This window comes from Glandiceps talaboti, chromosome 8 (assembly GCF_964340395.1).
Source record: "Glandiceps talaboti chromosome 8, keGlaTala1.1, whole genome shotgun sequence".
Lineage (NCBI taxonomy): Eukaryota > Metazoa > Hemichordata > Enteropneusta > Spengelidae > Glandiceps > Glandiceps talaboti.
Window position 1 is genome coordinate 9,862,995 of NC_135556.1, and position 17,761 is coordinate 9,880,755.

Below are 17,761 nucleotides of genomic sequence, written 5' to 3' on the forward strand. Positions count from 1 at the left end.
TTATCATCTCATATTGATGAGATTAGTAAACGCACAATATTGTATATAATAAAACTTGAAATAGACTCGGTTTGACCTTTGCCCTAAAATGGCGTCCTGGGTGTTATATATTCCTATTCAAATCAGATCGAAAAATTCCCTACATATCTTTAGGAAATCTCTGAAACAATATTTAGTAGAGCAGTACAGGTGATTAAATTGTAAACTTACAGATGTATAGACTTTTCGTTTATTGTATTAGACTTTTTCATGTAGTAAAAATGATTTTTGTGTGTACATGTATATGTATATGTATATGTATGTGTGATATATATTTTTTTCTCCCAGTTTTGTTTTCAGTCATCTTAATGACTGAACCCTCTTAATGTTTTCATTCGCAATATACAATGTCGGGGATCAGGCTACACTAGCTGTAAGCTATTTCTTGACTCCCCATTTACCCTTCTCTCTTTTGATTGTTTTGTTACCAATATTTTGTAATCAATTTTATACGCTTGGGTAAATAAACCACTTATATATTATGTTACTCCCATACATAGGTAATTATATATTGTGCAGTTGAAGATGTTAAGAACATATTCTCTTCAAAGATATCAACATATTTATGGTGATATTTGAAGGAAATGCAGTAGGACAAAGCGACTACATGTGTGACGTTCTCTAGTATGTATCCATGCTTTATCTAGTTTGTATATATATAGTATATATAGTATATAGCATTTTTTATTTACCCAAAAGCACAAATGAACATTACAGGTACACATACAAAAATACTATTTCGTGGGTAAATAGGGGAATCGGGATTTAGCTTACAGCTATTCAAGCCTGTCCCCTACCATAGTTATATACAATGTTTGACAGCAAAGTGATATAGCAAAAGGAAATACATAGTACCTCGGAGTTCATAGTACTTATGAAGAACATACGGTAACAATAAATTGTACAGTGGTTTAATTTACTCTTCTAGAAGAAATTGTTTATAAGATCGCTTAAATTCGTTTAGCGTATTGATACATCTTATGTTGACAGGGATGCTATTCCAGATTTTTGCCCCTGAGAAGGAGAAAGAAAACTGACCTGAGTTTGTTCTGGCATAATATGGATAAATATTTTGATATGAACAGAGTCTTGTATTGTAGTTATGGTGTGAAGGTTCAAAATAATCATACAAAGTGTGTGGTGATAGTTGATGGATCAAGCCATAAATAAAGGAACCTATCAAATATCTATGCAGTTTAAAAACATCTAGAATATTCAACTGAGCAAACAAAGGAGATGAGTGATCCGTTGGAGATTTAAACAAAACTGTTCGAACAATCATTTTCTGTGACATTAATATACTATTTAGATGTGATGAATAAGTGTTACCCCAAACCTCAAGGCCATAGTTGATATGGGGGAGTATGAATGTGTTGTACAAGAGTAGTAAAATGTGTAATGGTAATATATGTCTAAGTCTATACAAAATCCCACACTTTATTCTGATTAGCTTGTTTACCTTTTCGATGTGGTCGGACCAAGAGAGATGTTTGTCTAAAGTAATTCCCACAAAGGTGACAACATCCTCCTCCTTGATGCTTTTGCCTTGTAATGTGATATCACCAATCAAATTTACTTTCTTTTTGCGCCTCTAAATACGATAAAATTTGATTTTTCACTATTTATCGTCAATTTGTTTGTTTGTATATGAAACGTATCATCCGATATCTGATGTATTAATACGGCTCGAATTGTTATTCATCTCTAGTTCCTTCGTATATTGTCGTTATTTCTTCTGTAAGGAAGAGATGTATTTAGTGGGTGGAAATCTGTGTGTGTGTGTGTGTGTGTGTGTGTGTGTGTGTCTGTCTGTGTCATCGTTTTCTCCAAAACGGCTGGCTCAATTCAAACAAAATTTTGTACACATGTTCCGTAGGGGAAGGGCAAGAACTGATTAGGTTTTGGTAAACATGCCATGGATATTAATGAGCAATTTTTGTAATTAATAGTTTCGGTAATTAGGCTATATCTCACGAATGCATGCTCTAAATTTATTCTAACTTGGTACACACATTTGCGATACCAAAGCGCACCTGTCCTGAAAATATTACTAATGTAGCTTATAGTTTTAATAAGTTATTGGCATATTTTCGGTAGGCCATCAAAAAGATTAAAAAAAATAGTTTCTGGTCAGGAAATGTTCTCTAAAGTGGTGCGACTTTATCACCATTTTCTAAAAAACGACTCGCCCAATTCATTTATTGCATGTGTTCCATATGGCAGTGACAAGAACTGATTGGGTTTCGGTAAACATCCCATGAATATTAACTCTATGAACAGACAATCATACTTCTCATAGGGTTCCTGTCTAAAGAGCTTTATACATGTGAAGCAATTGATTTGAGACAGCAATTTACCAGATACACTTAAAATTACTGTAAATGTAACAAGTAAAATTAACTATGCAGTGGGCTGTATTGTGCTTTGAGAATCTACGGTGAGTGCTATGCTACAACGTTCTATAAAGCTTCACATTACATGTTGGTCAGGAGATCACTAACAGCAATGGGCAAATAGCAATGAATGAGAAAAAATAACTTATTGCATATGTTCTGTTGTATTCCAACAATTGTCTGTAGGACCGACAATCTCAAACCTTTTCCCTTATGGAAGGCATTTGGTTTAAATCTGGTTTTCGATTTGTTTTTGTTCGGGAATGAGCGCCTCCTTCTACAGGCAGTGTAGTAAGAATATTGATAATTTTGTAAACACAAAATGTCAAATTCATAGTTTAAGCTGACCTACGGGCAACAATTCACCGCCTTTCGCTATTTTTAATAACAGATATTCACAACTTACCCAAAATTTGATAAAATTACAAAATGAACTACAGTAACTGTGAACTTGTACATGAATCATATTGTTAGGCTGCGCAAACCATGCGTGCAGGGGATGTTGGGAATTTATAAATATCTCTCAGAGTCAAACCTGGGTATTGATATTTGTGAACGTGATAATCCCATGTCACTCTTGGTAGTGTGTGACGTGGAAGATGACAAGCTATCACAGCTGTCAGACAGTGGTATGTACCCTGTTGTTGGTAATTGGTAGCACATACGGGATAAAACCCAATGAATGTCCGACAGACATACTGGAGAAGGACAGACATGACTGCCATCCTGAACCAGGGTCGACTGAAATAAATTGCTGGAATAGGTAAAAGACTTCAACCGATAAACTTTAGACCTTTAAAATTGAAGCATTTGGGTTTGTATGAAAACAGGACTCTAAAAGCATAGAATAAGTTCATTAACATTGATGCCTGTTGAGTTTGTTCCAATGTCTGATTATCATGGGCCTCTGATGGGTTGAAAGATATTATTATATTTTCTTGTATAATAACTCGTTGAGAACAATTAATACTTTGACTTTGTGTCCAAACTGACGACGCCAAGTTCAATGTACTCTTAGGAATCGTACAAGAGACTTCATATACGGTTTAGTATTTACCTTGAAGTTACGTGGGGTAGGAAGCTATTGAAGTTTTAAAAAACCCAATTCTGCTCTGATGTGATTATCAATACATGCCTTAAATGATTAATTGATGATGTAGTAAAAAGCCTTTCTAGTAAACTGTTCTCAATGGCTACAACACGCTGACTGAAAAACCTATTTACGTATATCTAATCTGGATCTGTCCTTAATAATTTCAAACTGTGTCCTCTTGTTGTCAAAGTAGATACTTTAAAAAACACAACAGGATCGACGAGTTTGTAGTAGTTTTTGTACAGAAACTTTGATCGCATGTATTTCTTGGATGGTGTTCGACATGTAAAATAACACTCGGAGAGTTTCCAACTTTATATTCTCAAAGAAAATTAATGCCAGGTTTCCATATCATAACACTTGGCTTGACCATTATTTGGAATATTGATTGTTTAATGCTAAAGGAATTGAACTTAGTCTGAAACGTTCGGAGCTGGTGTTTCTTCAACACAGACCCAGCACAATATGGTGACTGTCCAACATATCAACATCCTAAGGACCGTGTAGATTGTCACTCTGATTGCTGCTCCACACAAACTTCGTGCGAAGCCAGAGGTCGAGGGTGCGATTGGTGTGAGACTGTGTATGAAAATGCTGTTTCGTGTTTCTTTCCTGACGAAGGTAGGTTGCGGAGCACTCAACTATTAGTATTACGGAACCGTTTGTGTAAAAAATGTGACAATGTCATGAAGTAACTGTTATCGTAAACTGAAATCGTCAACCCAGCAAGCTGATTGCCATGAAAAATATTTTGGAGAATCCGGGCATCGATCCCGGTACCTCTAGCATGCAAAGCGAGCGCTCTACCATCTGAGCTAATTCCCCTTCTTGGGTTCAATCAAGGAGGCTAAAATTCTTTGATTCGACTGAAGAATAGAAAACGAGACAAATAAACATCATTGTCATCAAACGTGATATGAATGACAGAAAAGAGTACACGATAAATTAGTTTAGCAGCATTTTATCACACTTGGTAAAACTTTAGAGAATATTTCATATGAACTCTAAGTTACTTTAGAGAATATTTCATATGAACTGACAGCAAAACTGATCATGTTATGCCACTCTTGGTCATGTGACCTATTGTTTCTCTCGTACATTTAGTTTTGAAAACCAACGTATTTATATGTTAATATAACACCTTTAACAGTTTTATTGAAATTTAAATCTACTCTACACAACAACACAACACAGTGGATGGTGGGTAAAGGTCAACTTTTTTGTAGTTGACAATAAACAATTGTGCTGTACATAGAAATAAAAAGACACAAAAAAAGTTACTGCATATTGGATCTATAGAAATAGTAATACAGTTATGTAATATACCATGTGACAGCAGCCTCTTTCTAACATTTTCCGATAGACAGTAAATTCAGCCTTAAGACTAATTACGACGTTTCCGTTGCTTCTAAAATGAGGAACTGGAGGTTCCATCGTTTTCTTTTTATTTATTTTCTTTTTTCTTTTATTTTCATTGATGTAGTTTTCATCACGTCATAGAAAGTCGATTTGATTAGATTTGTAATTTAAATAGTTCCATCCGCATTTTGTTTTCATGCGAATTAGAAATTGTCGACTATGTTTAATTAAAATGGGATTTCATTATTATGGTTGTGTCTTTTGATGACTATTACCATATACTGTCAAACCCTTAAAAAAGTACTACGTCCCTGGGTGGGCTTGAACCACCAACCTTTCGGTTAACAGCCGAACGCGCTAACCGATTGCGCCACAGAGACGGTTTGCTACTGTCAAAATTGTTAGTATTCACTTCGAACAGTGTTGATCACTATAAAATATGCTAATGCCAGACAAATGACATGTGTGACATATACGTATGACGTACTTGACGTCTATGACAATGAGGAATTGTGATAGAAACTTTCTTCTGGTTTAATATACCAGTTTATGACGATGACGATGACAATGAAAATAATCATATTAAACTACAATTACCTCTAAAAAAAACCCTTTCCTTTGATTCGTCCTAAGTTCATTCTATTTTCATTTCATCTCATTTTCTCAGAAGTATATTCCTCACGTTTTGTCTCCGATGAAAAAGTGGATTCATCATCATCATCATCATCATCATCATCATCATCATCATCATCGAAAAAATCATCTTGTGACGTCATGATTTGAAATCGGAAATTTGTATTAAATTGTTTTGCCATGATAAAAAATATACAAAATATATATTGGAGAATCAGGGCCTCGATCCCGGGACCTCTAGCATGCGAAGCGAGCGCTCTACCAGCTGAGCTAATTCTCCTTCTGGGGGTCAATCACGAAAAGGCTAAGATGCTTTGATTCGACTGAAGAATAGAAGACTAGACAAATAAACATCATTGTCATCAAACGTGAATTACAGAAAAGAGTACACGATAAATTAGTTTAGCAGCATTTTATCACACTTGGTAAAACTTGTATTTTGTTACTTTAGAGAATATTTCATATGAACTGACAGCAAAACTGTCATGTTATGCCACTCTTGGTCATGTGACCTATTGTTTCACTCGTACATTTAGTTTTGAAAACCAACGTATTTATATGTTAATATATCACCTTTACCAGTTTTATTGAAATTTAAATTTACTCTACACAACAACACAACACAGTGGTTGGGGGTATAGGTCAACTTTTTTGTAGTTGACAATAAACAATTGTGCTGTACATAGAAATAAAAAGACACAAAAAAAGTTGCTGCATATTGGATCTATAGAAATAGTAATACAGTTATGTAATATACCATGTGACAGCAGCCTCTGTCTAACATTGTCCGATAGACAGTAAATTCAGCCTTAAGACGAATTACGATGTTTCCATTGCTTCTAAAATGAGGAACTGGAGGTTCCATCGTTTTCTTTTTATTTATTTTCTTTTTTCTTTTATTTTCATTGATGTAGTTTTCATCACGTCATAGAGAGTCGATTTGATTAGATATGTAATTTAAATAGTTCCATCTGCATTTTGTTTTCATGCCAATTAGAAATTGTCGACTATGTTTAATTAAAATGGGATTTAATTAAGAATGTGGTGTTCCATCCAACTTTATTCTAATAAATTAAAAGCGTCAACTAGATTTAATTGAAAAGTATGATTTTTCAAGAATTCGCCAGTAATAATGAGTGGTTTGTCACCCTGCTCATTAAATATGGCAATAATTAGACTTTCAATTTCACCATGACTGCACAAAAATGGTGAATTTTTAGCGTTTTGAATGAGACTGTAATAACCTTCAAAAAATTGTCGATTCAGAAATGTTTGAATGTCTACACACTTCAAACCTAGAGAAAAGTTTTGTAATATCGAAGGTTATTTTCCACTAGATCTAAAAAACGGCTGGCTCAATTCAAACAAAATCTTGTACACATGTTCCGTAGGGTAAGGGCAAGAACTGATTAGGTTTTGGTAAACATCCCATGAATATTAAATAGCAATTTTTGTAATTAATGGTTTTCGGTAATTAGGCTATATCTCAAGAATGCACTCTTTAAATTTATTCTAACTTGGTACATACATTTGCGATTCCAAAGCGCACCTGTCCTGAAAATATTACTAATGTAGCTTTTAGTTTCAATAAGTTATTGGCATATTTTCGGTAGGCCATCAAAAAGATTTTAAAAGAAAATAGTTTCTGGTCAGGAAATGTTGTCTAAAGTGGTGCGACTTTATCACTATTTTCTAAAAAACGATTCGCCCAATTCAAATGACATTTATTGCATGTGTCCCATAGGGTAGTGACAAGAACTGATTAAGTTTTGGTAAACATCCCATGAATATTAACTCTATGAACAGGCATTATTCCCACCCTATGGAAAAACATCAACCGTCGTGCCTATCCCTAAAATTCCATCCCCAACAGAGTTAAATCACTATAGACCGGTAGCGCCTACCTCTCTTATTATGAAATGTCTAGAAAGAGTGATTCTTTCTAACCTTCTCCCTCATGTTCAGTCAAAACTCGATTCAAACCAGTTTGCTTATCAACGCAGGAAAGGTACAGATGATGCGATTGCCTGTCTTCTCCAGATAGTGCTAGAACACATAGATACAGCGGGAAATTATGCTAGGGTCTTATTTATAGATTTCAGCTCAGCTTTTAAAACCATACAGCGTCACATTATGAAACAGAAATTACTGAAGCTTGATATCCCCTCTGTGATCATTCATTGGGTTTATAATTTCCTTAGTGATAGACACCAGTGTGTTAAGGTTGGTGAATCAAAATCTACTATGCTCACCACTAATACTGGCGCACCACAAGGCTGCGTTTTTAAGCCCGTTTTTATTTATTATGTACACAAATGATTGTCAGAGCATTGATTCTAGTAGTTTACTTTTTAAATTTTCTGATGATGCTGCCATACTTGCTCTCCTGAACGATGCAGACTCTGTGAAGGTATATAGAAGTTCAGTCACACATTTTTCTGAGTGGTGTACTACAAATTTTGTGGAGCTAAATGTGTCCAAAACAAAAGAGATAACCATTGACTTTCATCGAAATGCAGTGCTTGTTTTTAATTGTGATTAATGGTGAGTCTGTTGAACAGATGGTGTCTTACAAATATCTTGGTTTGAACCTTGACAATAAACTCTCATTTACACATCATACTACAGCCGTCAAAAAAGAAATGCCAACAGCATTTACACGTGCTTTGCAGGTTGCGCTCTTTCAACATAGATGCTAAACTGCTTCTTCTGCTCTATTGCCACATTATTGAACCTCTTTTAACTTATTGCAACAACTGTTATTTCCCTCTACTCTCTGTTGTCAATCGAAATAGGCTTCTGGACATTTCTTTCACTGCTGCTAAAATTGTGGGCTTGCCTACTCCTGCTCTCTCCGATCTTACTGGTCGTGCAATATTGCGCAAGGCACGTGTGATTGCTGTTGATGACAAACATCCACTTTATGCATATTTTGATATTCTCCCATCTGGCCGAAGGTACCGCTGTCTCAAATGCTCCAAAGTTCTTTACAGCAAGAGTTTTGTCCCGTCAGCCATCAGATTGTTAAATCATTGCTAAGTTGTATTTGTGTACTAGTGTATTTGTATTTGTATTTGTATTTGTATTTGTATTTGTATTTGTATTTGTGTCATCTGGACTTTTGTGAGTTGTATACTACATATCCTTGAGGACAAATAAATAAATAATAATAATTATTATACTGGGCAAATAGCAATGAATGAGACAAAATAACTTATTGCATATGTTCTGTTGTATTCCAACAATTGTCTGTAAGACCGACAATCTCAAAACTTTTCCCTTATGGAAGGCATTTGGTTTAAATCTGGTTTTCAATTTGTTTTTGTTCGGGAATGAGCGCCTCCTTCTACAGGCAGTGTAGTAAGAATATTGATAATTTTGTAAACACAAAATGTCAAATTCATAGTGTAAGCTGACCTACAGGCAACAATTCACCATCTTTCGCTATTTTTATTAACAGATATTCACAACTTACCCAAAATTTGATAAAATTACAAAATGAACTACAGTAACTGTGAACTTGTACATGAATCATATTGTTAGGCTGCGCAAACCGTACACGCAGGGGATGTTGGGAATTTATAAATATCTCTCAGAGTCAAACCTGGGTATTGATATTTGTGAACGTGATAACCCCCATGTCACTCTTGGTAGTGTGTGGCGTGGAAGATGACAAGCTATCACAGCTGTCAGACAGTGGTATGTACCCTGTTGTTGGTAATTGGTAGCACATACAGGGTAACACCCAATGAATGTCCGACAGACATACCAGAGAAGGGCAGACATGACTGCCATCCTGAACCAGGGTCGACTGAAATAAATTGCTGGAATAGGTAAAGGACTTCAACCGATAAACTTTAGACCTTTAAAATTGAAGCATTTAGGTTTGTATGAAAACAGTACTCTAAAAGGATAGAATAAGTTCATGAACATCGACGCCTGTTGAGTTTGTTCCAATGTCTGATTATCATGGGCCTCTGATGGGTTGTCAAAGTAGATACTTTAAAAACACAACTGGATCGACGAGTTTGTAGTAGTTTGTACAGAAACTTTGATCGCATGTATTTCTTGGATGGTGTTCGACATGTAAAAAAACACTCGGAGAGTTTCCAACTTTATATTCTCAAAGAAAATAAATGCCAGGTTTCTATAACACTTGGCTTGACCATTATTTGGAATATTGATTGTTTAATGCTAAAGGAATTGAACTTAGTCTGAAACGTTCGGAGCTGGTGTTTCTTCAACACAGACCCAGCACAATATGGTGACTGTCCAACATATCAACATCCAAAGGACCGTGTAGATTGTCACTCTGATTGCTGCTCCACACACACTTCGTGTGAAGCCAGAGGTCGAGGGTACCGGGTGCCTTTGGTGGGAGACTGCGTATGAAAATGCTGTTTCGTGTTTCTTTCCTGACGAAGGTAGGTTGCGGAGCACTCAACTATTAGTATTACGGAACCGTTTGTGTAAAAAATGTGACAATGTCATGAAGTAACTGTTATCGTAAACTGAAATCGTCAACCCAGCAAGCTGATTGCCATGAAAAATATTTTGGAGAATCCGGGCATCGATCCCGGTACCTCTAGCATGCAAAGCGAGCGCTCTACCATCTGAGCTAATTCCCCTTCTTGGGTTCAATCAAGGAGGCTAAAATTCTTTGATTCGACTGAAGAATAGAAAACTAGACAAATAAACATCATTGTCATCAAACGTGATATGAATGACAGAAAAGAGTACACGATAAATTAGTTTAGCAGCATTTTATCACACTTGGTAAAACTTTAGAGAATATTTCATATGAACTCTAAGTTACTTTAGAGAATATTTCATATGAACTGACAGCAAAACTGATCATGTTATGCCACTCTTGGTCATGTGACCTATTGTTTCTCTCGTACATTTAGTTTTGAAAACCAACGTATTTATATGTTAATATAACACCTTTAACAGTTTTATTGAAATTTAAATCTACTCTACACAACAACACAACACAGTGGTTGGGGGGTAAAGGTCAACTTTTTTGCAGTCGACAATAAATAATTGTGCTGTACATAGAAATAAAAAGACACAAAAAAGTTGCTCCATATTGGATCTATAGAAATAGTAATACAGTTATGTAATATACCATGTGACAGCAGCCTCTTTCTAACATTGTCCGATAGTAAATTGAGCCTTAAGACGAATTACGACGTTTCCATTGCTTCTAAAATGAGGAACTGGAGGTTCCATCGTTTTCTTTTTATTTATTTTCTTATTTCTTTTATTTTCATTGATGTAGTTTTCATCACGTCATAGAAAGTCGATTTGATTAGATTTGTAATTTAAATAGTTCCATCCGCATTTTGTTTTCATGCGAATTAGAAATTGTCGACTATGTTTAATTAAAATGGGATTTCATTATTATGGTTGTGTCTTTTGATGACTATTACCATATACTGTCAAACCCTTAAAAAAGTACTACGTCCCTGGGTGGGCTTGAACCACCAACCTTTCGGTTAACAGCCGAACGCGCTAACCGATTGCGCCACAGAGACGGTTTGCTACTGTCAAAATTGTTAGTATTCACTTCGAACAGTGTTGATCACTATAAAATATGCTAATGCCAGACAAATGACATGTGTGACATATACGTATGACGTACTTGACGTCTATGACAATGAGGAATTGTGATAGAAACTTTCTTGTGGTTTAATATACCAGTTTATGACGATGACGATGACAATGAAAATAATCATATTAAACTACAATTACCTCTAAAAAAAACCCTTTCCTTTGATTCGTCCTAAGTTCATTCTATTTTCATTTCATCTCATTTTCTCAGAAGTATATTCCTCACGTTTTGTCTCCGATGAAAAAGTGGATTCATCATCATCATCATCATCATCATCATCATCATCATCATCATCATCATCATCATCATCATCATCATCGAAAAAATCATCTTGTGACGTCATGATTTGAAATCGGAAATTTGTATTAAATTGTTTTGCCATGATAAAAAATATACAAAATATATATTGGAGAATCAGGGCCTCGATCCCGGGACCTCTAGCATGCGAAGCGAGCGCTCTACCAGCTGAGCTAATTCTCCTTCTGGGGGTCAATCACGAAAAGGCTAAGATGCTTTGATTCGACTGAAGAATAGAAGACTAGACAAATAAACATCATTGTCATCAAACGTGAATTACAGAAAAGAGTACACGATAAATTAGTTTAGCAGCATTTTATCACACTTGGTAAAACTTGTATTTTGTTACTTTAGAGAATATTTCATATGAACTGACAGCAAAACTGTCATGTTATGCCACTCTTGGTCATGTGACCTATTGTTTCACTCGTACATTTAGTTTTGAAAACCAACGTATTTATATGTTAATATATCACCTTTACCAGTTTTATTGAAATTTAAATTTACTCTACACAACAACACAACACAGTGGTTGGGGGTATAGGTCAACTTTTTTGTAGTTGACAATAAACAATTGTGCTGTACATAGAAATAAAAAGACACAAAAAAAGTTGCTGCATATTGGATCTATAGAAATAGTAATACAGTTATGTAATATACCATGTGACAGCAGCCTCTGTCTAACATTGTCCGATAGACAGTAAATTCAGCCTTAAGACGAATTACGACGTTTCCATTGCTTCTAAAATGAGGAACTGGAGGTTCCATCGTTTTCTTTTTATTTATTTTCTTTTTTCTTTTATTTTCATTGATGTAGTTTTCATCACGTCATAGAGAGTCGATTTGATTAGATATGTAATTTAAATAGTTCCATCTGCATTTTGTTTTCATGCCAATTAGAAATTGTCGACTATGTTTAATTAAAATGGGATTTAATTAAGAATGTGGTGTTCCATCCAACTTTATTCTAATAAATTAAAAGCGTCAACTAGATTTAATTGAAAAGTATGATTTTTCAAGAATTCGCCAGTAATAATGAGTGGTTTGTCACCCTGCTCATTAAATATGGCAATAATTAGACTTTCAATTTCACCATGACTGCACAAAAATGGTGAATTTTTAGCGTTTTGAATGAGACTGTAATAACCTTCAAAAAATTGTCGATTCAGAAATGTTTGAATGTCTACACACTTCAAACCTAGAGAAAAGTTTTGTAATATCGAAGGTTATTTTCCACTAGATCTAAAAAACGGCTGGCTCAATTCAAACAAAATCTTGTACACATGTTCCGTAGGGTAAGGGCAAGAACTGATTAGGTTTTGGTAAACATCCCATGAATATTAAATAGCAATTTTTGTAATTAATGGTTTTCGGTAATTAGGCTATATCTCAAGAATGCACTCTTTAAATTTATTCTAACTTGGTACATACATTTGCGATTCCAAAGCGCACCTGTCCTGAAAATATTACTAATGTAGCTTTTAGTTTCAATAAGTTATTGGCATATTTTCGGTAGGCCATCAAAAAGATTTTAAAAGAAAATAGTTTCTGGTCAGGAAATGTTGTCTAAAGTGGTGCGACTTTATCACTATTTTCTAAAAAACGATTCGCCCAATTCAAATGACATTTATTGCATGTGTCCCATAGGGTAGTGACAAGAACTGATTAAGTTTTGGTAAACATCCCATGAATATTAACTCTATGAACAGGCATTATTCCCACCCTATGGAAAAACATCAACCGTCGTGCCTATCCCTAAAATTCCATCCCCAACAGAGTTAAATCACTATAGACCGGTAGCGCCTACCTCTCTTATTATGAAATGTCTAGAAAGAGTGATTCTTTCTAACCTTCTCCCTCATGTTCAGTCAAAACTCGATTCAAACCAGTTTGCTTATCAACGCAGGAAAGGTACAGATGATGCGATTGCCTGTCTTCTCCAGATAGTGCTAGAACACATAGATACAGCGGGAAATTATGCTAGGGTCTTATTTATAGATTTCAGCTCAGCTTTTAAAACCATACAGCGTCACATTATGAAACAGAAATTACTGAAGCTTGATATCCCCTCTGTGATCATTCATTGGGTTTATAATTTCCTTAGTGATAGACACCAGTGTGTTAAGGTTGGTGAATCAAAATCTACTATGCTCACCACTAATACTGGCGCACCACAAGGCTGCGTTTTTAAGCCCGTTTTTATTTATTATGTACACAAATGATTGTCAGAGCATTGATTCTAGTAGTTTACTTTTTAAATTTTCTGATGATGCTGCCATACTTGCTCTCCTGAACGATGCAGACTCTGTGAAGGTATATAGAAGTTCAGTCACACATTTTTCTGAGTGGTGTACTACAAATTTTGTGGAGCTAAATGTGTCCAAAACAAAAGAGATAACCATTGACTTTCATCGAAATGCAGTGCTTGTTTTTAATTGTGATTAATGGTGAGTCTGTTGAACAGATGGTGTCTTACAAATATCTTGGTTTGAACCTTGACAATAAACTCTCATTTACACATCATACTACAGCCGTCAAAAAAGAAATGCCAACAGCATTTACACGTGCTTTGCAGGTTGCGCTCTTTCAACATAGATGCTAAACTGCTTCTTCTGCTCTATTGCCACATTATTGAACCTCTTTTAACTTATTGCAACAACTGTTATTTCCCTCTACTCTCTGTTGTCAATCGAAATAGGCTTCTGGACATTTCTTTCACTGCTGCTAAAATTGTGGGCTTGCCTACTCCTGCTCTCTCCGATCTTACTGGTCGTGCAATATTGCGCAAGGCACGTGTGATTGCTGTTGATGACAAACATCCACTTTATGCATATTTTGATATTCTCCCATCTGGCCGAAGGTACCGCTGTCTCAAATGCTCCAAAGTTCTTTACAGCAAGAGTTTTGTCCCGTCAGCCATCAGATTGTTAAATCATTGCTAAGTTGTATTTGTGTACTAGTGTATTTGTATTTGTATTTGTATTTGTATTTGTATTTGTATTTGTGTCATCTGGACTTTTGTGAGTTGTATACTACATATCCTTGAGGACAAATAAATAAATAATAATAATTATTATACTGGGCAAATAGCAATGAATGAGACAAAATAACTTATTGCATATGTTCTGTTGTATTCCAACAATTGTCTGTAAGACCGACAATCTCAAAACTTTTCCCTTATGGAAGGCATTTGGTTTAAATCTGGTTTTCAATTTGTTTTTGTTCGGGAATGAGCGCCTCCTTCTACAGGCAGTGTAGTAAGAATATTGATAATTTTGTAAACACAAAATGTCAAATTCATAGTGTAAGCTGACCTACAGGCAACAATTCACCATCTTTCGCTATTTTTATTAACAGATATTCACAACTTACCCAAAATTTGATAAAATTACAAAATGAACTACAGTAACTGTGAACTTGTACATGAATCATATTGTTAGGCTGCGCAAACCGTACACGCAGGGGATGTTGGGAATTTATAAATATCTCTCAGAGTCAAACCTGGGTATTGATATTTGTGAACGTGATAACCCCCATGTCACTCTTGGTAGTGTGTGGCGTGGAAGATGACAAGCTATCACAGCTGTCAGACAGTGGTATGTACCCTGTTGTTGGTAATTGGTAGCACATACAGGGTAACACCCAATGAATGTCCGACAGACATACCAGAGAAGGGCAGACATGACTGCCATCCTGAACCAGGGTCGACTGAAATAAATTGCTGGAATAGGTAAAGGACTTCAACCGATAAACTTTAGACCTTTAAAATTGAAGCATTTAGGTTTGTATGAAAACAGTACTCTAAAAGGATAGAATAAGTTCATGAACATCGACGCCTGTTGAGTTTGTTCCAATGTCTGATTATCATGGGCCTCTGATGGGTTGTCAAAGTAGATACTTTAAAAACACAACTGGATCGACGAGTTTGTAGTAGTTTGTACAGAAACTTTGATCGCATGTATTTCTTGGATGGTGTTCGACATGTAAAAAAACACTCGGAGAGTTTCCAACTTTATATTCTCAAAGAAAATAAATGCCAGGTTTCTATAACACTTGGCTTGACCATTATTTGGAATATTGATTGTTTAATGCTAAAGGAATTGAACTTAGTCTGAAACGTTCGGAGCTGGTGTTTCTTCAACACAGACCCAGCACAATATGGTGACTGTCCAACATATCAACATCCAAAGGACCGTGTAGATTGTCACTCTGATTGCTGCTCCACACACACTTCGTGTGAAGCCAGAGGTCGAGGGTACCGGGTGCCTTTGGTGGGAGACTGCGTATGAAAATGCTGTTTCGTGTTTCTTTCCTGACGAAGGTAGGTTGCGGAGCACTCAACTATTAGTATTACGGAACCGTTTGTGTAAAAAATGTGACAATGTCATGAAGTAACTGTTATCGTAAACTGAAATCGTCAACCCAGCAAGCTGATTGCCATGAAAAATATTTTGGAGAATCCGGGCATCGATCCCGGTACCTCTAGCATGCAAAGCGAGCGCTCTACCATCTGAGCTAATTCCCCTTCTTGGGTTCAATCAAGGAGGCTAAAATTCTTTGATTCGACTGAAGAATAGAAAACTAGACAAATAAACATCATTGTCATCAAACGTGATATGAATGACAGAAAAGAGTACACGATAAATTAGTTTAGCAGCATTTTATCACACTTGGTAAAACTTTAGAGAATATTTCATATGAACTCTAAGTTACTTTAGAGAATATTTCATATGAACTGACAGCAAAACTGATCATGTTATGCCACTCTTGGTCATGTGACCTATTGTTTCTCTCGTACATTTAGTTTTGAAAACCAACGTATTTATATGTTAATATAACACCTTTAACAGTTTTATTGAAATTTAAATCTACTCTACACAACAACACAACACAGTGGTTGGGGGGTAAAGGTCAACTTTTTTGCAGTCGACAATAAATAATTGTGCTGTACATAGAAATAAAAAGACACAAAAAAGTTGCTCCATATTGGATCTATAGAAATAGTAATACAGTTATGTAATATACCATGTGACAGCAGCCTCTTTCTAACATTGTCCGATAGTAAATTGAGCCTTAAGACGAATTACGACGTTTCCATTGCTTCTAAAATGAGGAACTGGAGGTTCCATCGTTTTCTTTTTATTTATTTTCTTATTTCTTTTATTTTCATTGATGTAGTTTTCATCACGTCATAGAAAGTCGATTTGATTAGATTTGTAATTTAAATAGTTCCATCCGCATTTTGTTTTCATGCGAATTAGAAATTGTCGACTATGTTTAATTAAAATGGGATTTCATTATTATGGTTGTGTCTTTTGATGACTATTACCATATACTGTCAAACCCTTAAAAAAGTACTACGTCCCTGGGTGGGCTTGAACCACCAACCTTTCGGTTAACAGCCGAACGCGCTAACCGATTGCGCCACAGAGACGGTTTGCTACTGTCAAAATTGTTAGTATTCACTTCGAACAGTGTTGATCACTATAAAATATGCTAATGCCAGACAAATGACATGTGTGACATATACGTATGACGTACTTGACGTCTATGACAATGAGGAATTGTGATAGAAACTTTCTTGTGGTTTAATATACCAGTTTATGACGATGACGATGACAATGAAAATAATCATATTAAACTACAATTACCTCTAAAAAAAACCCTTTCCTTTGATTCGTCCTAAGTTCATTCTATTTTCATTTCATCTCATTTTCTCAGAAGTATATTCCTCACGTTTTGTCTCCGATGAAAAAGTGGATTCATCATCATCATCATCATCATCATCATCATCATCATCATCATCATCATCATCGAAAAAATCATCTTGTGACGTCATGATTTGAAATCGGAAATTTGTATTAAATTGTTTTGCCATGATAAAAAATATACAAAATATATATTGGAGAATCAGGGCCTCGATCCCGGGACCTCTAGCATGCGAAGCGAGCGCTCTACCAGCTGAGCTAATTCTCCTTCTGGGGGTCAATCACGAAAAGGCTAAGATGCTTTGATTCGACTGAAGAATAGAAGACTAGACAAATAAACATCATTGTCATCAAACGTGAATTACAGAAAAGAGTACACGATAAATTAGTTTAGCAGCATTTTATCACACTTGGTAAAACTTGTATTTTGTTACTTTAGAGAATATTTCATATGAACTGACAGCAAAACTGTCATGTTATGCCACTCTTGGTCATGTGACCTATTGTTTCACTCGTACATTTAGTTTTGAAAACCAACGTATTTATATGTTAATATATCACCTTTACCAGTTTTATTGAAATTTAAATTTACTCTACACAACAACACAACACAGTGGTTGGGGGT

The 17,761-nt window shown here is 35.5% G+C and overlaps 3 non-coding genes across 3 annotated transcripts; all 3 read right to left on the bottom strand.

Moving 5' to 3' along the window:
* Window positions 1–5,190: 5,190 nt before the first annotated feature.
* On the bottom strand, window positions 5,191–5,264 carry Trnan-guu (transfer RNA asparagine (anticodon GUU)). The gene has a single exon. It is a non-coding gene; the product is annotated as a tRNA-Asn (tRNA).
* A 5,716-nt stretch (window positions 5,265–10,980) lies between these two features.
* On the bottom strand, window positions 10,981–11,054 carry Trnan-guu (transfer RNA asparagine (anticodon GUU)). Its single transcript has one exon. It is a non-coding gene; the product is annotated as a tRNA-Asn (tRNA).
* Window positions 11,055–16,788: 5,734 nt separating this feature from the next.
* Window positions 16,789–16,862, bottom strand: Trnan-guu (transfer RNA asparagine (anticodon GUU)). Its single transcript has one exon. It is a non-coding gene; the product is annotated as a tRNA-Asn (tRNA).
* Window positions 16,863–17,761: the final 899 nt, after the last annotated feature.